This window comes from Planococcus citri, chromosome 5, assembly GCF_950023065.1.
Source record: "Planococcus citri chromosome 5, ihPlaCitr1.1, whole genome shotgun sequence".
Taxonomy (NCBI): domain Eukaryota; kingdom Metazoa; phylum Arthropoda; class Insecta; order Hemiptera; family Pseudococcidae; genus Planococcus; species Planococcus citri.
The window spans coordinates 23,598,316-23,621,742 of NC_088681.1; the positions used below are offsets into that span (position 1 = coordinate 23,598,316).

General features: G+C 34.6%; 2 long non-coding RNA genes across 2 annotated transcripts in view; one reads left to right on the top strand and one right to left on the bottom strand.

Annotated features, from left to right (window-relative positions):
- The window catches only part of LOC135846264 (uncharacterized), a 35,827-nt gene extending 27,493 nt beyond the window's left edge, over positions 1-8,334 (bottom strand). Inside the window, exon 1 of the long non-coding RNA XR_010558934.1 lies at positions 7,427-8,334. This is a non-coding gene — a long non-coding RNA (uncharacterized LOC135846264). The remainder of the gene's footprint in view (positions 1-7,426) is intronic.
- Positions 8,335-19,748: 11,414 nt separating this feature from the next.
- The window catches only part of LOC135847106 (uncharacterized), a 135,900-nt gene continuing 132,221 nt past the window's right edge, over positions 19,749-23,427 (top strand). Inside the window, exon 1 of the long non-coding RNA XR_010559085.1 lies at positions 19,749-19,908. This is a non-coding gene — a long non-coding RNA (uncharacterized LOC135847106). The remainder of the gene's footprint in view (positions 19,909-23,427) is intronic.

Sequence of the window (23,427 nt, forward strand, 5' to 3'; positions counted from 1 at the left end):
CTTACTAATGGGATTTTTCGCAATTACCTTATTCTTATTCATAAAGGAAGTCGTCGGATCATACATACCTACTATATATACTGGTGTTAGTACAGCATGTTTTGAAAGATTACAACCGACGACGACGATGACCTTGTTCGCGCAATCGTCGTTTTAGGCGCGATGTTTGGCTCGCGAGCTATAATCGCCGCACTCGCACCGACGCGCGTCATTCTTTCATTCATTAATAATTGCTAATTGTGCCACGCGCCCTGTACCATTCGTATATTAGACTTTCTCGATGAGGGAAAAAAAATGTTTTCATTGTCACGTCATCGTCGTGGCACACGTCCCCCTGCGTTCCATCGTCGTGTCACATTATACACCTTGTCTGACTCGATGGACCGGGCCGCACCTATCGACATTTTTCCGCAACACGTCGCCAACTTTCCAGTCACGCTTCGGTAACCGATTCGTCAAAAATTAACCCGTCCACTGACCTTCGAGTTTACGGTAAAAACGATCTAGGTGTACTGGTGCGATGTTTGCATTTTCATTGTAATCGGTGGGTTTTCTCGATCGTACCTAAGATGGTTTATTTTTCAATGGAAATTTTTCCTCGGTACGTATTTTCGGATGGTAGAGTAGTGGTTTGGGGTTATTTTTGAATTTTAAATGAGAATTCGTAGGGAGCAAGAGGTGGCGGGATGGATGTAGGGAAATCTTGTGGATGGTGTAGGATGTGCTTGTATTTGTATGACCGCGTCTTTTCTGGTATACCTCTATAGTGAAAGTGTTACGAGGTTGAGCGTATTCATATTCGCACACAATACGCGATGTCGATGAAAGAAAGATCTTCGTGGCCGCGAAAAATGCATGGGATGGTGTAGTCGTCAATTTGTCAGAATCGTTCGCGAACAGGGGAAAATGATCGGAATTGAACGAATCTAATCAGCTGATGTGATTCAGCCAATGAGCATTTTTTGAGGCAGAGGGTGTTTTTTTGGAAGTATTACCATTGCAGAAAGTGTATCTTAGGGGATCTGCTGAAATTTAGGCAATTTTTTCACTTGATCGTTGATCAGATGATTTCTTAATTTGATAAGATCTGCTCAAAATTGACAATTTTTCCATCAAATGGCGAAATTTATTTCGTAAAGTATCGATTTCTTGCCAAAATGTGCATTCGACAACGATCTCAAATAGATCATGAATTTTAAGCGTGTTCAATCCAAGATTTGTGGATGAGCATTCAATCTCTAGTCCTCCGCTAGATGCAAATACCTTGCTATATCATCATCGTAATACATAATTACACAGGCTGAATCTTATAACATACTAGAAGATAATGCTTATGCGCCTTCTTACATATACTCGTTCGTACAGGTACTCTCATGCGACAGCGCACACCCATTCACGCGTATAAAACACGAAAAATTCTCGGACCAGGTGGTCCTCTTTAATGGCTGGAATACCTATGTTATTAACATGTTCCAGCGTCTTTTTCCTCTGTCTATAGGTCTCTTTCTGTATAGTCGCAGTCGATTCCAAAAATGACACTTTGAACATTAGTTAAAGGATTAAATACGCCAATAACTTCCGAGAAAATACCGCGCAACACAATGTACCATACCAGAATCAGAATGTGCTTCTAGTTTTTCGGATATACCAGCGACAGTATAGTAGGTACCTGTACGAGACAACATCTCAAGTGTACCACAATAAAGCAAAAATAATCCCCCAAGAAAGATTAATGAAGTGGAACATTCGCGTCATACAGGTATATATACCTACGAGTAGGTGGTTAGTTTAGTTCAAGGGTGAAAAAAAAAAAATGAAAATAGAAAGCAGCTTCTGTGGTTAAAAATAGATACCAGAAACAATAACAATAGCAGGGATCCTGCAGGTTTGTTGGCGAGTTTGTGGGAAATTTATGTACCAAAAGGTAAAAGAGCATAACGAGAGGGTGGTGTAGGTATAGTCGGGGGTAATTAGCCGTGGATATGTATACCTGTAGCTCTAGCTATGTGCAGTGTGTGTTTGTGCACCTTGTATAGTATGTGCACTTGGTGCCTTCATCGTACAATTTATTTATTGAACACGCGCCAAAAGAATAATGTAAAACGCGAATGATAACAAGATAAAGAATTACTGGACGTGAATGAGGGAAACGTGTTGTAGGTATGTGCAGGGTGTATTTTACACTCGTACCTTGATGAAATTGAAAAGGAAATGGTCGTCTTATATGGTGTTTTAATTAGTGCGATTAAAGTGGTCGAAAGTGTAGTATTGTGTTTGTTGGGTTGAAGTATAATTAACTGCAGTTAGATGCAGTTCAAATTTTCTCCAATATGCCAGTTATTAATCATTTTTTAAGTTATCTATAAAAGCGTTTATTTTGTAAATTCGATATTTATCAAAATATAACCGAAGGATCACTCGTGGAACAATAAATACCCAAAACTTTGAAATACTCGAGTTCGAAATTATTGATCTCAGACGTGCAGCAGAATCAAAAGGTGAAAGGGTTGAAGGACGAAAACCTTCTCATCCACACGAAAAAATTGATCATTAGTTGTAAATTTTGGCCGACGATTTCATCACTCTTATCCCCTCGTTTCAGCGCGAGTCTGATCTACCGCACCGGATAGCCTTGATGATATAATGCAAAATGCTGATGAAATTATATGTGCATCTTAATTAATAAATTTAATCGTATATTTAAAATTTAAATAAGATACGTTTGTATTAAAAATTAGTTCAGAATATTATTTGTACAGCTGAAAGTTTTTTCTTTGTATGAACAACTGTTGAAGTTGTTGTAATACAAATGCACACTCGACTTGGGAACATTTATTTACTTTATGTTTTCAACCATCTACCTACATTTTCATTAATCGAGTTACGTAAATGTACCTAATATATGTACGATGCATTAAATGAGACTAATGTGTGCGGCGAAACTTGTAATTTTTTCAGCCTTGTGATACCTATTAGAGTGAATTTTGATTAGGATCTTTTTTTGGTAGAACATTTAACTTGGAAAAATACGTACGTTTGAAAAAAAAAATGAAGTATTTCTTTCTTGAAGTAGCCCTTAATTTCCTTCTCTTTCTTTACCACCTCTACTAGTTGATTTTTCGAGGGGAAAATAGTGTAAAATTATCCACCAAATGTTGTGAAATGCTGGTTATACTTTTGAATATCAGATTTAGGTTGATTTTTTGGAAGACGTTGTGGAGCTTTATTAAATTATCATCGAGGTACGAAAATTCCTCGAAGGGGTAGCCTCTGATTTTATAGGTACTCGTATTTTCACGAAAGGAATAATTATAGGGTACCAGAAAATACTGCTTGAAGTTTCATGAAAAAATTATTTCTGTGAAGTTTTCGCAAAACTTCCCCTCTGTGTGGTTTTTTGGGAGGGGGGGGGGGTCAACCAAGAATATAACGAAGAAAAAATGGAACGCAAACGAAATTATTGAGTATTTTTCCTTACTTTCAGAGTCCGATTAGATTTTTTTCTAGGAACCTTAATCTTTGAGATATATGTTTGCTTCAAGTTGGCAAAGTTCAACTTATCTTCTATCGCTGGTATGTATCTTGAAAAATAAGCTTCTTCGAAAAAAATCGTAATCGGACTCCCCAGTTGGGCGTGATTTCGTTTCCAGGATTTTTTTTTTTTTTTTTGTATACTGGGACTCTAAAAATCGACCTTTGCCGGTTGAAAATGATGGGGGGAAAAATGCGAAAAATTAATGGAACACTCAACAGGGAAATATTTGAACTAACGAGGGTTAAATGCTCGTGGAATCTATGGCTTTATCGAAATACCTATATACTCGTTTATCCGCACATTGGCTCGAATAATATAAGCAGTTCGCTCGCTCGGTATAGAGAATTGAAAACCTTATTGTGCATATTCGTTTGTTCAGTCTGGTCTCTGGTCGTCGTCATCGTACGTATAGCAAAAGTGTCGAAATATAAGCTCACAATTAAAGCACTTCCTCGTCAGTTTAAATGGCATATAAATTTAGGTAGGTATTATAATAAGCAGAGGTATATTAGTTGGCGTGACTAATGACTCGGAAACTGACACATTTCCACATTTCAGGTGCTAATGAATTAGCTCTAGAATGTACAGTACGTATACCTAAACCTATATTACCTACCAATATTGTTTACAACGAGACAGACGAGTTTTAGTTTTTTTTTATTCTTTTTTGTTTTGGCCCCTTTATTTAGCCTCTGTTTCTTCTCGCCTCTCTTACCCTCGCGTTGAATATTTCACGTGTACATCTACATGTAGGTAGATGAGGTACTAAAGTGCGAGCAGTGCTCGTCTTTGACAGTTAATTTTCAATGGTTTGGGGTCTGTTTATCTGCAATGAACGGAAGTATGGAGCCGAAGGAATGAGAATGCATGTAGCGAATTTTCAAATTATCCTATCGTAGGTACTGGGTACGTATAGTGTATGAAAATAATGGCGTGATTTTACTCAATGTAACGAAACTATAAATGTACGTGGTACATACAATGTACATGGTGCTATATGCAGAGAATTTCAACAGGTCGAGATTAGACTGAACGAGACTCGAAAGATTCGATAAGAATTTGGGACGAGCCGAGCCGAACCTCGTTCGAATTATAGAAGAAGTCGACTATATGCGTTATATTATGTAAAAGGTTTTGAGGTTCGATTAATGAAATACCTGTAATGAAATTTCCTATTCATTTATGTACCTCCGAGTAGGTATCTTACGACGAGTAATAAAAAAAAAAGGAAAAAAAATATAGAATAAAATAAACGAGTGAACCAGTATTGTAAGCTGTGTGTACGGTAACGTTGGTTGGTATTATACGTGATAGAGTTGATACACTGGCTGTTGGCTGCTGGCTCGATTCGAAGACGTGAAATAACGTGCAGCTAAATATATTATGTATTTGTAGCGTAAGGATAAAATAAACCACATATTACATTATTATGTGCACTCGAATATACACGTTTAGATAAACGTACGAGTAGTATTTTTTCTCATGTTGGACGAATACGAATTTATCGATCAGGTGTGGACTTGGTTTGGTTTTTTTTGGGGGGGGGGCCTCGGGCCAATTTGCTGAAGGCTAATTTGTCTCTGATTAGTTCAAGTGTGGTAGAATCCAACCGCCTATTTGACTTTTTTCAAGATTGGTGAGAAGGTGAGAGGGGTTCGTTCTTGGAAAATTCCATAAATCATTATTGAAACGAATTATTCTGAATACTTACGTACGAAGTACGAGCTATGTGGGATGAGAAAAAAATTAGGAAAATTTCGAAGCTAATTTTTCGCGAGATTTTTCTGTTATTTGTCAATTGGAGGGAATTTTTCAAAACGTAGGTGAATATTTTTTTGTAAATTGCGATTGCTAGGTCTAAATTAGAACGTTACGAGGAGGAAGAGGATCGTTCTCTTAGCCTTCAAGTTGAACGAAGCAAATTTTTTTGAAGATTTTTTTTTCAAGGGATGGCCAATTCTTAAGGTGGAATTTCAAGCAACGACGTATTATTCAGGAATAATCGACTTATCGAGTTGGAAAAATTGGGAAACATTTTTAGTAGGCGATTTTTTACGTTGTTGATTCTGCAATAATTTTTCTTTCATTTGTAAATTGATATGGGGTGAAATTTTTATTCGGTTAATTTCAAGGATCGATTCCTTTAACGTTTTCCATCCATTTTTAATCGTTTTTTGCAAGAGAACTCAAATTTATAGGAGATAAATTACACTCGAATCTTTTGAAGCATTTTAAGGAAAGACCGAATCATCGATGTAGGTACCATGTTTCATTTTCGTAATATTTGCAACAATAAAATGTTAGTTTTGAAAGTGCAAAATTTGTTCATATTTGTTCTAAATTCCATAAACATCCCAAAAATTGAGCTATCGCGCTGAAAAAATTGAAGAATGTGTGAAAATTTTGTTCAGTTGGAAATGGGTGAGGAAAAAGCACGAAAATTTTCCCAAATTGCCTCAGTGTGCAGTAAATATGTGTTTGAAGACTTCCTCACTCAAATAATACCTACTCTTTTTTTTAATTTAAAAAAAAATGGATGTGTCACTCAAATTGAAAAATTTTTATTTTTAAACCAGAAACGAGAAGTTAACACTCATATTTTCAACTTTTTTATCCAAAAATTGGGAAATTTTCATTTTCAGAAGGGGAACACAGAGTTTACTTTTCAGGGTACTGTCCCTGTAATAATTTTTCCATCATTGATCACCTGGCAGATTAAAACTTGGTTTCAGCCAATTGGCAACTGAATGTTGATAATTGGTCTAAAATACGATGGAATCGATGAAAATATTTCACATTTGCACGCGATTACGAAATGATGCAGAATTTTCTGGAGCAAACCTCGCGTCAGATGAGAAATTGTTGAAAAACGTAAATTCCAAGTACGAAAAAAACACGAATGATTTCGATCGACGATTTTTGGATCACTAGTCCTTGGCAATTGCCTTAACCCCACGTGGTCAAATTGGGCAAATTTTTCTTTTAAAAAATTATCATCGTAATCGGAAGGAAAATGTACTCGAAGAAGTCATCCCATTGATTATTCAATCGTATACGATGAATGATCCGGTTCGTACGACAAATTAAACAAATTTTTTTTTTCGATCAAGTAATTCTCGTATTTGAATGAAAAAAAAAATACTCGGTAAATGAGGTAGGACTTCAAATATGAAAAATGTACGAATAGGATGCGGTTTTTTGTAGCCTCTCGTCGTAACACCGGTATTCATTATACATAATTATCGATTCGAATCGAACTTTCCTCCATCGAAAACGTGTATTTTGAGGATGATAATGCGAAACACGCGATCTCGATTCAGGAAATCGTCTCGGTTTGCTACGTCGAGTACCTGGGTATAATTTTTGCAAAAATTATTAACTCGTCGGCACCTAGCCAATTGGAATTTATCCAAAATTAACAATTTTATCTGGGTTTTCTCTCTCACACACATCCTCGTACTTGCACGAATTACCAAGAATTAGGTAAACCAACGGTGTCGGTTTTTATTGTATAGCTAGAGAGACTCACAGATGTACTATTTTTTTTGGTCGCCTCTTTGGTAATTTTTTTGAATTAATTTGTTGGTTTGCGACGCGCGCGACACGTTGAAAAAAATGGCAATTTATTCATAAAGAGGTAGAAAATTACGCCGCAACCGGTTTGCCATTTTTTTCAACTTCGATTACCGTACGAATTATTAACGTCGGAACACGAGCCAAAGCCAAAAGCTGTTACCGGCACACAGTTCGATATTTCAAACCCTAAGTACATAGACATACACAAATTGCGAGTAACGAAAGGAAAAAGAAAAATGAAGATGAAAATTTGAAAAAAATCGACTCGACGCGAGAAATGAAAAATTGAGGTGAAAAAAAAACACATCGACTTACCGTAGAATCGGGAGCAATCGTGTAGCCGATACATTTAGCTAATAAACTTCAGTAGGATCCAAAATTTCTCTATTTTGTAAACGCATTTTGACGATGATTGTGTTGAGAGTGGCGATGTACTGAATTTTTTCTTGTGGTTTTTTTTCTGTTTCTTCGCGCAGCAAATCAGCCGGAAAATATTCTCCAAAAACTGGACGTTGCAGTTGAACTTCGTTTTTAATATAAACCAGTCGGATCGAGACCCATTATTATAACCATCGATATAAAAAATACAAAATAAAATAAACTCGACGACGGATGGACGAAGAGAGAGGAAAAAAATTGAATTTAAAAATTGAAAATACTGGACACGAGAATAATGATTGAATATTAATAAATAATCGCAAAATTAAAAAACCGCTAAAATCGATTAAAAAATATTTCCGCCGGAACACAAGCAAGCGACTCGCAGAATCTCGATAAAATGAGCGAAAAAATATATTTTTTAAAATAAACGAAGCAGCGTGTATAAAAACGTACAACTGATACCGGCACGAACTCGCAACAGAATGAGGTTGACCGCGCAACGAATGTGTATATTTATATCAGTAGAACAGTTTCAGGCCTAAGGTGGTGTTTCAGAAGGCCGGGAAATTTCGGAAAATGACGCTTCCCAATTGGTGGATACGATTTTTATATTGTACACCAACGACAACGACGACAACCACGACGACTCTACGACTAATACGATGACGATGACGACGATGATGATTATGATGATGATGATGATGATGATGTTGATGATGACGACGACGACCGCTGCGGTGGTGGTGGAGATGGTGGCGGCGGCAACGGCGAAAGAAATAGTAAATAAACCAGGGTCATAGAATGCGCGGCAAGACTGAAAAGCAGCTTAGCTGCAGCGTTTTTACCATTTCTTGTAGTCTTAGCCTATTGATCTTCATCGTGCAGTGTGTACAATTGTGTAACCTGTATTCGTCGGGCGCATGCGCTGTACGGCGATTCGCTACATGTGATCGATCTGGAGTGGGAGACGATGAATGTGTGTGCATTATGAAGGCGGGTTTTACCTCACCGGTATTCGACGAGAAGCACAGCTGATCGTCGATCGACACGATCAGTATGATCGAGCAACGTTCGAAGATCGCGTGAGAAATACGAGTATCTGCGCGAGCGTAAGGATAGATACGAGTAGATCGTTTATTTGACGAAAAATCGTTATGTTTTGGATAATTTTGGAGATTGGGTGAGATTTTGATCGATTTTTGGATTTTTTTTTTGGAATGATTGAATGGAGATTTGAATTGACGAATTTTTGCGAAATTTCGAGTGAAGGAGACTGACTGGAGGATAATTTTTTGTTTATAAAATAACTTGTCGGCAAATAATTTGATAATTTGGTAACCTGAATTTTGGCCAGTTGAATATTTTTCTTGTAAGAAAAGTACATTAAAGGAGGCAAAAAATTAATAAAACGTTGAAAATGTTGAAATTGACAAAAATTTGAAAAATAAATCAATTGAATTCAGAAAAATTTTCAAAAAATTTAGAATAAATTGAAAAAAAAATGGAAAGTCCATGGATCTAAAATCTACTCCTCTAGAAATCATCGTCGGGAAAGAAGTTTTGGACTTTCTTTCCATCGTCTTCGAATTCTCTCAGGACTTGTTCTCGATTTTAGCTTGCTTTTTTTTTTTTTTTTGAAAAAAAGTTCAAAAATTGAAACTGTTCAAGTCTTGTTGTTTGTGAAAGTTTCGCCTTTCGTAAAATTGACCAGTCTCTCGTTTCTCGCCGAAAATTGCTAAAAATTGTCGCTTTTTTGGCGAAAAATTCCAAAATAACCAAGTTTTTTGCCCAAAACTGCCTAAAAATCTCATTTTATTCTCAAAAATTTGCATTAAAGTTACTTTTTTGCCATTAATTACCCACCTAAAAATTCTGCTTTTCGCCGAAAATTAGTAAAAAAAATTTTGGTTTTTCACCAGCATTTCTAAAAATTCTCGACTTGCTTAAAATTTCAAAAAAATTTCGACCTGCTTATAATTGCCAATATCTTAATTTTTTGAGAAAAAGTTTTAATTTTTTGCCAAAACTTGCTGAAAATCCGCCCCTTTTGCTAAAATCGTCATCGTAGTCAAAAATAGCAAAAAGACTCAACATTTATATCACAATTGCCGTGAAGCCTCGTTGTTTTTTACTTGAATTTTTTTTTTTAAAGTTTCAGTTTTCTGCAAAAAATTCCAAATATTTTCTCCGAAAATTTCCAAAAAACCTGGATTTTTTGCCAAAAAGTTGTGATGTAGTATTATTTTTTTGACAAAGTAAAAATGTATCACTCTTTTTCGCCATTATTTGTCAAAAAGTCCAGAATGATTTTGATGGAACGTTTTGTTTCGTAATTTTTTTTTACATTAAATAAGTTTTTTGTTTCTTTTTGCAATTTTTTTTCTTCATTGAAATGTTTTTCACTCGTTTTATATCCAAGTGTTTTGGTCTTTCTTTTTAGTGCGTTTTTCGGTATGACGTTGGTCAGAGGGGGGGGGGGAGAGGTGTTGGTATGAAAAGAGCAGATTATTTTCAAAACTCAAATTACATAAATGGGGGTCAACCGAGAAATATTACGTAATTTTGAAGTGTGTCTGGCCAGAGTTGATTTTCAATCAGTAGATTTTCAGCTCGAAATAGATTATGTATCTAATCAAAATTCGATGAAATTCAAGCAATTCGAAAAAAAATGAACTGATTGAAAATGACAGAAAAAACAAAACCTTTTGTCACCTTTCTTTTGTGCTGAAAATAGCCAAAAGTTCGATTTTTTCATTTTTTAAATCTTTAATTTTAGTTTTCCATTCTCTACTGGGTCATTCCATGCCAAATCGGCGGATTTTTGCACGAGGGGTCTTCGATTTTTTTCAAAATCAGACCATGTTTAGAGGTCATCAAACGATGACGAATGGCGCAAACCGGACATTTTTTCGATTTTTTTTGACGGAGCTGCGGGGTTTCAAAGTTTTCCAAAATGGCCGAAAATGGAAAATTTCAGTTGCGAATTGCTCCGGTTGTACGTGGTATAAAATTTTGAACTTTTTTTCTAATTGTAGTACTTTGAAAGGGTAATCGACGAATTATGTCAAAATCAGTGTTGCCACTTTCAAAAACCTAAAAAAATCGATTTAAAAACTTATAATTTAAATATAACTACGATCTCGACGGGTAAAAATTCTGAAAAAATTCTCAGTTTTAGTCCTTTTTATGTAGAATAACATATCAAAAAATTGGAGTGGCATCTGTCTTCATTTTTGAGAAAAAAAAAATCACAAGTTTGGCAGTTATTGCAAAAAGACCATCAGAAACCTAAAAAATGGAAATTTTTGCATTTTTGAGATATTTTACCAATGTGTAGACGAACATTTGAAAAAAATTTCCCTCCCCCACAATTTGTCAACGAATTGACAAGAAATACCATTTTTCAAGCTATATTAATTGGAGTGAAACATATTGAGAAATGTCACCGCAGTTTTAAACAAAACCAGAGACCTAAGTAATGAATATTTTTGTATTTTTGAAATATTTTACAAATTATGTGGATTTTTCTGGCTATGATTTTGCATGTGACACATATTGGAAAATTTTTACCTCAGTTTTAAACAAATGAAAAGAACAGCATTTTCATAAAACGTTATACTACATTTCATATTGTCTATGCATAATTACATCATAGTAAATACCATTCCATCATTGGCATCACTGAAACGTAGAGCCATAACGCGTTTATCATCAATTGGTTTGAAGGCATGAAAACTTCGAATACCAGTAAGCTGTTTAACTTTATTCTTCAATTGCCGAAATGTTGTGGAATGGTTGTCCTGTTCTAGATTTGACACATAATCAAAAAATATGTGTTGTATGTTTCTTACACACCACACATATAGGTCATGAGGTTTTAAGATCCACACATTAGAAACCGACTGCAGACTAGCTTTGGTCGCTAATCTCTTGACACATCCGCCAATTCCATCGCAGGGTCCCTTTCCATGACTTGTTGAAAAAAAATGCCAATCCGCATCAATTCCTTGGGTTCTCAGTTGACATAAATTGTAAATATTGAAACGATTTTTATACTGTGAAGCAGCACCATCCGTAAAGAAATGCATTCTAGAAAATGTCAGCTTTCTTTTTAAAAACATTATTAGACGATCAATGTGCAAACTCACAGCAGCACTATCATGTATGAGAGATTCAGAAATTATAATGAAGTTCAAATGCTGAACTTCAACTGAGTTGTCTTCAGACTCCTTGAAGTAGATGACAAAATTATGTAAGGTTGCCTGGTCCCGACTCCAGTGATAGCTCTGTGCTTCATCCTGGTGCATAAAAGCATGATTCTCCGCGAAGTCACATATCACAACAATTTCATCAGCTTTCAACTGCGTTTTGACATGTTTTAAAAAAGACGATTGTTTTTTTGTGATATAATCATGCCATATCAACGTTTCTAATTTTGATTGGAATGTATTCAAAAATTCATTGATTGGCTGTTGGATGTTTACTAAATCTGATCGATCCTGTTGAATCCATTGAGGATACGTTATTTCATCAATTAACTCACGTTCAAACGCCATTTTCAAATTATCAAAAAATTCGCTGGTGTCATTACACGTATCACAATCACGATGGTAACACAGCTCCGTGGCATCCTCACAGACACATTTCTTGATAAAATCTTGGTAAGTAAGTAAAGGTGACTCGTTTTCAATAGAAAGTGATTTAAATGAGGCGTGCTCTATCATCAATTTGACATTTTGATGATACATACAGACGCAAATATTGTGTGAGGATTTATTTCCTGCGATGACACATTCTTTAGGGCGTAGCTGCGCGAATTTGGAGAAGTGTACGTCTATGTTGGGGTTTTCTTCTTTGAACGATAAGTAAACTTCTTTAATATTGCACAAGAGCAATCTTTTTTGAACATGACTTTTATTTTTACCTTTTCCGATCACTACAAAATCTTTTTTACCTGGCATTGCTCGAGAGATGTCATCCGACCTATAGAAGTTCTGAACTGCGTCTATGGTACTTTTTTGCAATGATCTAGCTGCTTTTGGTTTTGGTGTGGAAAGAACACCGCTTTCTTCGGCTAACTTTTTCGCACATGCAATCATATGATTTGTTGCTCCGTCAAACTGGTTCTGAATTTTACTTCTAGACCATACTAGTGGTACCACTGTTAGAATTTGAACTTTCTGGCTTATCTTATTAGAAGATTTGAATTTTCTCCTCAGTTTTTGGAGAATTTGATCACCATCACTTTGATATGATTTCTGTCAACAAAATTATACAAATTATTTTTAAAAAAGTGTTTTGAAAAAAGCGAGATCCATTTTCAAAATTTAGTCTGGTGCCCGCATAAGCATCTATTGCACCCTCCAGTCAATCTTTCGAGGCAACTTTTTTCTTAAAGAAAAGTCCTAAGATTTAGGCCAAAAATGAGGGGAAAAATCAAAATTTTACAAAATTGACCTAGAAAGATGAAATTTTGGATAGGTAGGTATAGGTATTCAATCTGCCAAATCAATTGGAAACTATTTCAAACCGTTTAAGTAGTTCTGGAGCCTCAAACAGATTTTTGAAATTTGTAATTTGAAATTCCCACAAAGTTTCATCAAATGGAGTTGGAAAGCCAAAATTCATTCTGCAAACCATGGCCAGCAACGGTCATGTTATAGCAGGAGAGCGCTTGCGAGGCCGCTACACCGGGTGAATTTGAAAAAATTGTGCAGTTTTTCTAATAAAAATTCTAAGTATAAAATTCTCGCATAAAAACACCATTTTTCTCGCCTCTTAAAATAATAATCTTCAAAAACTTTTGCCCTTGGTTCACTCGGGCCTACTTGTTTTTCATTTTATCAAAATGAAAAATTAAATTTCACATTTGAGGCCTCAAATCCAAAATGAAAAATAACAGATAAAATGAATATCTATTTCAGTAATTTTAAGCTTAGGTAAGGACTACAAATGGAAATTTTCGTATTTCTAAATGTGAAAACGTCTTCATAACTTTTCCGTGCTCGGTTCATCAAGATTTTCCAACAGCATCAAGAAAAGAATTGGGGTGGGAAATGAAATATTTTCCATTCCAAAAAATGTTTTCCTTTCTTTAAAGAATCAATTTTCAAAGATCAAAAGCTGAATAAATCACATAAATAAAAGCGAAAAGGGGTACGAATTTTTGATTTCAATGTACCAAGAAGAGTTCTATTCATTTTTCCTTTCGATGCGTGTTTTCTGCTAATGAATGACAACAATTTTTTTAAAAATTGTGTCCATTTTCAAAAAAAAAACCTTCCCCATTTCAAAAAAAAAACCTGTAATTTATTTCATAAATAACGAGAGGGGTGGTGGGAGTGGTGGGTATATCAGCTGCATATTGGGCTTTGTTTTTGACAATTAAAAGTTTGCTACACCTGGGAAAATCAAACATTGCCGGTCCTTCTATAAACTGATTTCAATATGCCACGAAGTCAACTGCAGGTAGATTTCAAGTCGTTTTGGAGTCTTCAGCGACTTTTTTCTAATTACTGGAGCCTCCAGTAGATTTCTGAAACTTGAAATTTTCATAAAATGGAGATGGAAAGCCGAAATTTGCTGTGCACTCCAATTTTAACATTCTCTGAAGACGACTTCAGGTGGGTTCATGTTTTATTGCCCCGGAGGATCTACGAGGAAGGGGTGCTATAGGTCGTTATGCGGGCCCCCCAACTAATTGAATACAATATATTACCTTGAAAATTCTTTTCTGAATCACCCTATGGATTTTTTCAGCTTTGCGTTCAGCATAGGTCTTCGATCTCATTTTTGCTTGGTCAATTGGTGACTGACGTAATGTGTACAGAGACTCGTTGAGTTTTTTAACAGCATCTTGAGTAAATCCGGTTTCAGTTGAGGTAGCGCTACTTGTTTCGGTTTCGACGTATGGTTCATACGAGTGTTGCGAAGAAATGGTTGAAGAATTTTGAGATGATTTCAATTCCAGTTCTTGATTTGGAGAATCAAAAATGATTGGTGACTGTGTTAATGAAGGTTTCGGTCTAAGGTCATAAGGTCGAGAGAATTCTGCATCAGGAGATTCAAAAACGATGGGTGACCGCGCCGTAGAAGTTGCAGGTTCATTCGGATCAAACAAAATAGGTGGCGTTAATGAAGCTTCATCACCATTACCTTGTTCTTCTGTTGTTTTGAAAATATTCCACCTACATGACGAACAGATCTTCAAGTTTTTTCGTTCACCTTCTGCTACGTTGAATCTCTTAGCAATGTCTGATGTAACTTTTCTCAAATTTTTTCTGGCTGTACTGTGATTCGACAAATTCAACGGATTAAAGCAATATATTGCCATATTTGACGTCATTATAAATGCTCGCAAGAGCTTGAGTTGAAAAACATGGAAAAATCAACGATATTTGCCGGAAAAAAAATCGCGTATGTGTGTGAAATCACTAACCAGCACCATGCACAATATTATTCGATTCAAAATATCAATTTCTAATAATACGCGAAACAATGTCTTTTCATGTTGAATAAAATAACGCAACTGTGGCTCCACAAATGGATTAAATGTCCGAAAGCAAAGAGCCAAAGACCATCGTAGAAATATCTATAAATCGACTGCTGATAGCTCTGGAATATGTTTTTTTTATAAACACTAAGCAGGTGCACTCAGGCACTTGACCACTGGTGCTTTATGTCTTATCTATGACTCACTCAATCCTAAATTATCAGAATAGAGCGAAGATTTTATTTCTTGATTTTGCAACGCAGCACATTTCAGAGTGTTTACGTAGATTGTGATTGATAGGACATTATAAATAGGTACCTCGTTGCTCGTTCACATGCAACGAAAATGAATAGAAAATGATACATGATATTATTTAATTTCAGTAATTTTACAAGCACATTCCAATTTTTACATTGGTAATCAGGCAAACATAATGTTTAAAAAGCTCAATTATGACAAAAAAAGAAGTGAATACAATGAATAGTTGAATAATCTTGCGAATAATGTTGTAGGTACTTGCAAACTTTTCTTGACCTACCCAGATAAAACGATCAAACACATTTTTGAGTGCACTAAAAGCAACAGTGTCAAAATGGTATTTCTCGTCAATTCTTTGACAAATTGTGGGGGAGGGAAATTTTTTTCAAATGTTCGTCTACACATTGGTAAAATATCTCAAAAATGCAAAAATTTCCATTTTTTAGGTTTCTGATGGTCTTTTTGCAATAACTGCCAAACTTGTGATTTTTTTTCCTCAAAAATGAAGACAGATGCCACTCCAATTTTTTGATATGTTATTCTACATAAAAAGGACTAAAACTGAGAATTTTTTCAGAATTTTTACCCGTCGAGATCGTAGTTATATTTAAATTATAAGTTTTTAAATCGATTTTTTTAGGTTTTTGAAAGTGGCAACACTGATTTTGACATAATTCGTCGATTACCCTTTCAAAGTACTACAATTAGAAAAAAAGTTCAAAATTTTATACCACGTACAACCGGAGCAATTCGCAACTGAAATTTTCCATTTTCGGCCATTTTGGAAAACTTTGAAACCCCGCAGCTCCGTCAAAAAAAATCGAAAAAATGTCCGGTTTGCGCCATTCGTCATCGTTTGATGACCTCTAAACATGGTCTGATTTTGAAAAAAATCGAAGACCCCTCGTGCAAAAATCCGCCGATTTGGCATGGAATGACCCAACTTTTAAAATTTTGATAATTGGATTCCCCCCCCCCTTACGAAAATTCAAAACATTTTAAGAAATGTCCGACTGTCTTGTTTTTTCGTGTTGTCTTGCTTTTTAGACATATTGTGCTAGAAATAATTTTCAAATGAACAGAAATGTCTAAAATTTGGTTTTGTCTTAATCTGATGACTTTACAAAAAAATTGCAAAAAATCAAGTCAATTGATGCCTTTTTTTTGGAAATGAATCAAAGAGTTGATTTGATGAGTTTAAAAACGTGAAATGTTGCTTTTGGAGCTCATCACTATTAAAAGTTTTTGAATAATGAGATGGAAAGCTTGAAAGGGTGATATTTTGAAAAAAAATAATCAACTTTGAACTGTGAAGAATGAAGCATCTCAACTGAAAAAAATCGTCCATATAAATGTCGTAAGAATAAAATTCAAATTCCCAAAAGCATTAGATCGATTCGAAAGTGGTTTAGATTGTTTTTTTACGAGGGTTAATTTTAAATATTGTTTTGGATTATTTATTTGCCGTATAGGTAAATGATGATGCCTTCAAAATTAATTTTTTCAGAAATCTTACGTCACGTATTCCGATGAATGTTTTCAACCGATTGATGCGAAACTGGACATGAAGGTGAGGGCAGGGCAGCAGGGCAGTAGAGAGCAACGATCCTGAACTTTTTCAAATTTTTCGTCCACAACAGCGAACTTGAAATCCACTTTTAAACTTGAAAATCATTGCAGAAGGGTCCAAATTTGAGGAAAATTATCAATTTTTTTAATTCACTCGAACCTAAATCTTCTGATTACTAAAAAATTGAGCTGGATCAATACAGTATCTCCTAATAAAACTAAAATTCCAGGTGCATTTTTGGATTTCTTGGGTAAATTTATTTAAAATTGAAAAAAAAATCATTGAGTAAGTAGGTCTAGGTAGTAGGTACTTATTAGTAATTTTCAAGTTTTTCATCAAGTGTTGTCCCCTTCTCCTCCTTCCAACCGAAACTGTGAGAAATAATTACTCCATCCCAGCTCTCTCAACATGAAAACAGCAACTTTTGAGTCATTCTGGTGCCTTTACTAGCAAATTATTCGATGCAAGCTTTAAAACGATCCAACTCTAGATGTGTTCTTTTTACACGGATTTTGGCGATTTCGAAACCATGAAAAATCTGTTGTGGAGACTTTTGAGGTTTTGAAAGTTGATGAATGGAATCTAAAAAGTGTTTTTAAAAAAAGAGATTTTAAAAAACGTCCAAAATCCAGATTCTCGAAAATCTGCCAAAATCCGTGTAAAAAGAACACATCTATTGTTACAGGATATTTTACAACCTGTGAACGATCAGTTTATCGTTGCACATATGTAATAGGTACACATTTTTGCTTTGCACATGGAAGGTAAATTTGTACTTTGAAGAAAGAAGGGAAAAACTATATTTTCGAAGTATTTATTGCGCGACTTTGGATCCTATTAAACGAAAAAATACTTCGAAATATGCGTAGACCACTTTAAAGTACATCTTATTACTTTGAGCCGGCTATAACAATAAGTTACACAAGTAATATGCAACACGTCCAATGCCCATAGCCTTGTTAATTTATCGTATATGCAATTTCAACATTGTTGTCGTATTTCACTTGCAAGAATGTATATGTATGTACTCATAGTATTTCTTGTCAATAAAAAACGGTTATATACGTACTAGCAATTTGAAAAAAAAAAACAAAAAAAAATCGTCAAAAGTTACAACCTAATTTCGTTTCTGTCGCGTCGCAATTATTACGACTTAATACGGTTATAGAAGTAGAAATGGTAATTTTTTTTGTTGATTTATTTTATTATATATTCGCGTAAATACGTCTGCAAAATCGACCTGGTCGTGTTGGCTCGGCCTCAGCTGGTTTACCTACCTGGTAAATACCTAAATAGCAATTGTCAGAACCCAGGTCATTCATAATTCAGAAAATACGAATGAGTAATTTGTTTGTTCTTGGATAGTTTTGTAGGTACCTGAGTATAATATGGCGTCCTAATAGATTTTTCAGAATGTGACGATTATCGCCTTCATTAATTATGGAAGTTGAAAAAAAGTTTGAAGTTTATCAGAATTGGGGTAATGGGGTATTGTTGCCCCTCCTCCTTCTTGCGATGGTATTGAGATCCCAGTTAAGAAATGGGGTTTTGATTTTTTATGTGAACGTGAGTCGATTTCGAATTTTTAAAAATAAAATGTAGTGCTTGAAATTTTGCTCGAGGATATCCTTCAATTTTTTTCTATCGGTTAAAACATCTCCCTTGCGAAGAAAGGAGTCGTAAAACCTTGAAAAATTGTTCCAGAAAAATTAGGGCAATCATTCTGTAACCGTGAAAAAACTCCAAACGAAGACGATCGAATATTGCGAAAAATTGTAAGCAATACGTACCTATGTATTGAAAAGTATATGGACAGAGTGTATGACATACGTGTATTATTATTATTATTACATCGGATACGTCGATGGAAACGGTTTCTTGGTTGAATAAATTGAAAACGAAATTGAATTTAAATGAAAGTACGCGATTGCAATAAGATACGAGTAATACGGACGTATACGTAGAAATACCGTATACGTGAAGAGTATAGACACTTTGCTAACGGTAGCGTTATTACGAGGAGACACGTTAGAGAGGTTACATTGTAATGAAATAAAAATAATGCACGCGTATGTACTTTCAATTTATATACGTATAAGTATAACATGCGGTCGAGATGGAGAAAGGTTAGACTCAGCAATTTTGCTACTAGAATGCTGTGATTATGTATAGCATATACGACATGAAAACATTTACCTATACGTATACAGGTAATATGAAGTTCCCATGATTCTGATGGGTCTGTCTGGTTGAGGTCATAGACAGTACCTACATAGTTTCATTCAACCCCCTGAGAACTAGAAATTTTATCGATTTGATTTAATAATTTTTTTTGTAAACTTGAGGATTGCTGCCCGGAGAGTCCCAAAATTCAGTTAATCTTTAATGAAAGGGCCACCATTCTGTCGATTCAGCAAATCGATGTTGGACGACGGACGACTTTTGAATTATTGTTTTTTCTCGAAGATATTTTACATAAATTAGAAGAAATTGGTAGACTCAGTTTTTTTCACTAGGAGTTTCAGAATTTTACATCCAAATGACTCCTGCATGTTTTCAGCTTTTGATCTTATTTTTTATTATCTATACTTTTTTTCTTTTTTTTTCATGGCGATGGCTCCTTTGTTATGTATAGAAACTTCAGCTTCTAGTTCGAATACCACCATGCTGCAATTTTTTTCGAAATACCTACCCGCTGAATCATAAAAAATGTACTCGTATACTAACTTAGAGTTATACCTACCTGTAGCTGTAATACACTCGTAAATTTTTTACTCTGCTTTTTTGTAACTAATTGAATTTCGAAACGCGGAGCCGAAAAGGAGACTGTTTCCAAATTATTCTGGCAAACCAAACGGCGATATTTATGATCGGTTTTATTGGTCTGTTTACGCTTGTAAAGTCGAAACTATCGAAATAAAAGTACACAAGTGGAGAAAAAACAGCCATATAAAGAGCAAATTTCAAGATCGTTGGACTGTTGACGCGCTGTGGTTGTTGGGGACAAATGCCAACGTTTGGATTGGGACCTGTATTGCTGGGAATTTAGTTGTACGCATCGTGAAGTTTGACCAAAAAAAAAAAAAACTGCGCAAGGTAGGATTTTTATCGTTTTTGTTGTTCTTACTGTATAGTGTGGTTGAATGGATGAGGGCGAAACTGAAAAAAATGCTGTGTGAATTGGCGCGTGTTTTAAAGCTGGATATTTCGAGTGTATGATTTCTTTGTTGATTTATTGAGGGAACGTGTGACTGAATTTGGGTTCTTGATCATGTGATTAGGAACTCCGTAGAAGATTATCTCGTCTGAGAACGAACAGGACAGTGGAAAATCAAGTCGTGTAGCCAGTAATGATGAACTGGTGATGAAACTCGTTAATTTTGATCAAGATTGAGTAATGTAGAATTGTAGATTTATGTAGCCTATATTTTTCGATTTAAAGAGACATTAGGTTTTTAAATTTTAAATGAAACGAAAAAAAAATTATTGTGACCTTAGACCTCAGTACTGGAAGTGAATTACATACACTTCCAGAAGCAGAACTGCCTGATTTTTTGTACCAAATTTCGAATTTTGTGTAGGTAATTTGAAGATGTCGCTGAAAAATATGTACGATAATTATTATGCTAAAAAAATGATAAAAAATGAAAAATCAAGGTGAATGTTTTACTCATCGATAGTTAGTTTAACTGGTCACGTTTTATCATCGTGTGATGCATTCTTGATAATTTAGAGTATCGTATGCGTAGGTACTGTGTCATTTTATCTTATCATATCACCCCCTCCCTACTCCTCTCTAGCTCTCTTAATATGACTATTGGCTATAAACAGTAATGAGTAATCCATTCATACATTATGTAGTCAATTAGTTATTCCCCCTATATGATATTATCAATTATTGGTTCGATGATAAAGGAACACCAAAATGATGAACATTTCTCCTAACAATGAATGGAGATGATTCCAGAGCAATTATCTATGGTTTATTATTCGTTTTTGATCATTTTTCTAGAAATATTTTAATCGAAGATCAAGTTGCAAAGTACGTAAATTTGTCTTCGAAAAAGTAAAAGCAAGAGAGAACTTTAAACAGAATGAAGATAGACGTATAATGATTCGGAATTTCAAAAAAGTTATCAGAAAAGTTTAGAGAATGCTCACGTAGATTTATTTTATTTTTGCAGCGTATGAGAAAAGCTTCTCTGTTGCAGGAAAGCAAATTTTTCGAAATCTTTCTGCTCAACTTCCACTCGGTTCACCCCTCCCCTTCCTTCCCAGTTCAGTTTATACTCAATTCGTGTTCAATGTTCATTGAATGGTGTTGGCAATTTTATTTAAAATTTTGCAATCGGTTTGAATCAAAATACTGTTACTATTTTATTATTTTTAATTTTAGATCCTAATCAACGAAACGCGATTACGATTTTTTAATCGTTTCGGAATAAGTTTGATCATTAATGCATTTTAACGGTGTGATTAATGATTTGTGATTGACACATAATGTAACATAAAATACGTAGGTGATACTTTGTAATATGAATGGGGCTGGGGTAAGTTGAAACATGCGTTGAGGGGTGCGTGAAAACTCAAGAATTGCAAAATGTGAACAGTAAAAGGGTAGGAAAATTTACACATAAATCCTATCAAATTTGATTCTGTAAAAAAGAGACTCAACTGGCTTAAAATTTCATTGTTTTTTTTTAGTTTAAAATAGAGATGTGCAGTCTGAAAAATGAAAAGTACTTTTCTTTCAATAAAAAGTTGATAAGAAAAGTTCCTACTTTTCACTTCACTTTTCAGTTTTCACTGAAAAAAAAAAAAAAGCGAGTGACCAATCAATTTACTCATCAGAGATCACTGACACCGCATTGATGAAGTCAAATATCAAGTTTCACTCTCTCCACTCCTCCACCTTCGCAATTCAGCACCCATTTTTGATATTTTTCACTACATTTGTTTCAAAACTGAAAAATCCAAAAATGTTAGAGGCTCTAGAAAGGCTCAAAACAACCACTATTCGATTAATTAGGTGGAAAAAATTGATTTTGTTTTTTTTTTGTGTGTTTTAGATAGGCAAAAAATACATCAATTTGAAGCTCTTGCTGAGAGCTTTAATAAAATGAGACTCGCACGATTTACTTTTCACACTTTTCAATCAACTTTTCACTTTTCATTTCACCAAAATTACTTTTCTGAAAAGTGCACATCTCTAGTTTGAAATCGTGATGGAAAAATTTACTCATTTTATTTGCATAAACGACCTTTTTTCAATTTTTTAAAATTTTAATTTCTTGTAAATCTTGAATTCTGAAAGTGAAAATGATGAAAATAACTTGGCAAGAGTGTTGAAAATTAGAACGTCTTTCAATTTAATACTTATCATAAGTTTACCACTAAAATGGAAATTTCTATTTTTTTTTTTTTACAAATTATGGTCACAATTCCCCCTTCTTTCAAAAAAATCAACACTTCTTCTCTAACAATATAATACTTGATCGTTTTTTACTAAAAATTCCCATTTTTTTAAAATCAAAAATATCCCCGCTCTCACTGAAACGGCCACATCAGTTCAACAATAATTGACACGTTTTTACTAAAAAATTGTCACATTTTTTTCACTAAAATCTTTTTTTTTTCGTTAGAAATATATTATTTTTTCCAGTTGAAATCAAAAAATTCTCTCGATTTTCTTCTAAACATTGCCACACCTGTTCGTCTAAAATTTTCACTTTTTTAGTAGAAAGTAATGGTCATTTTTTGCTCCAAAAATCATCATTTTATTTGAAATTTCATTAATCTTCTCTTACATTATGATTCAATTTTGTTAAAAATTTCTTCGCAAAAATTATTTAATTTTTTTGAAATTCAAACGAATAAAAAAATACAAGTTCCTTTTTTATTAGAAGGTGAGGGGCAATGGGGGGGGGGTCAAATGTGCTTCATCTTCGTGTTTTGTGTAGAGAAATGGTCGTGCAAAGTCGTGCGAAAGTCATGCATTTAGGGTTTGAAAATTTTTTTGAGTTCCAAAAAATAGAAGCATTTTTTCACAGTTTGAATACCTATTTTTATGTCTCGGATTTTGAAAATATTGATATTTTTGTTTGAAAAAAATAACTCCCTTTGAATGCCAAGGTTTTAAAATTGACATGATCTAGCTCAGTTACATTCTTCTAGATTTGAAAAAAAAATTCTCCGAGTTGAACCAAACCTGTCCTATTAGCTCGAAAAAAAAATTCTCGGAACAGGGTTTGGTTCTGGATCAATAGTGTCAGTTTTTCCCTTACTCGTACATCTCGTGAAATAATGATCGAACGAAAAGAAACACGTGATACGTGTATATCTGTATGAAAAATGAGACTGAAAAAGACAATCCTTACGAGTTAGAGTTGAAAAATGCCAAAATGTCAATTATTTCTAGATACCTGGCGTAGGTAAATGATGACGCATGCATTCGATACATACTTAGTGAAAAAAATATGCATATCGATGTCTGTCGCCATCAGCATGCAAACCATGGCTAGCAAAAATAAGAGAACAGCTTGGAAAGTTCCTTGGAGCTCACGGGATACTTCTCGCTGTCGACTGATTGATTAACCTCTTTCGAAGAATTTCCTG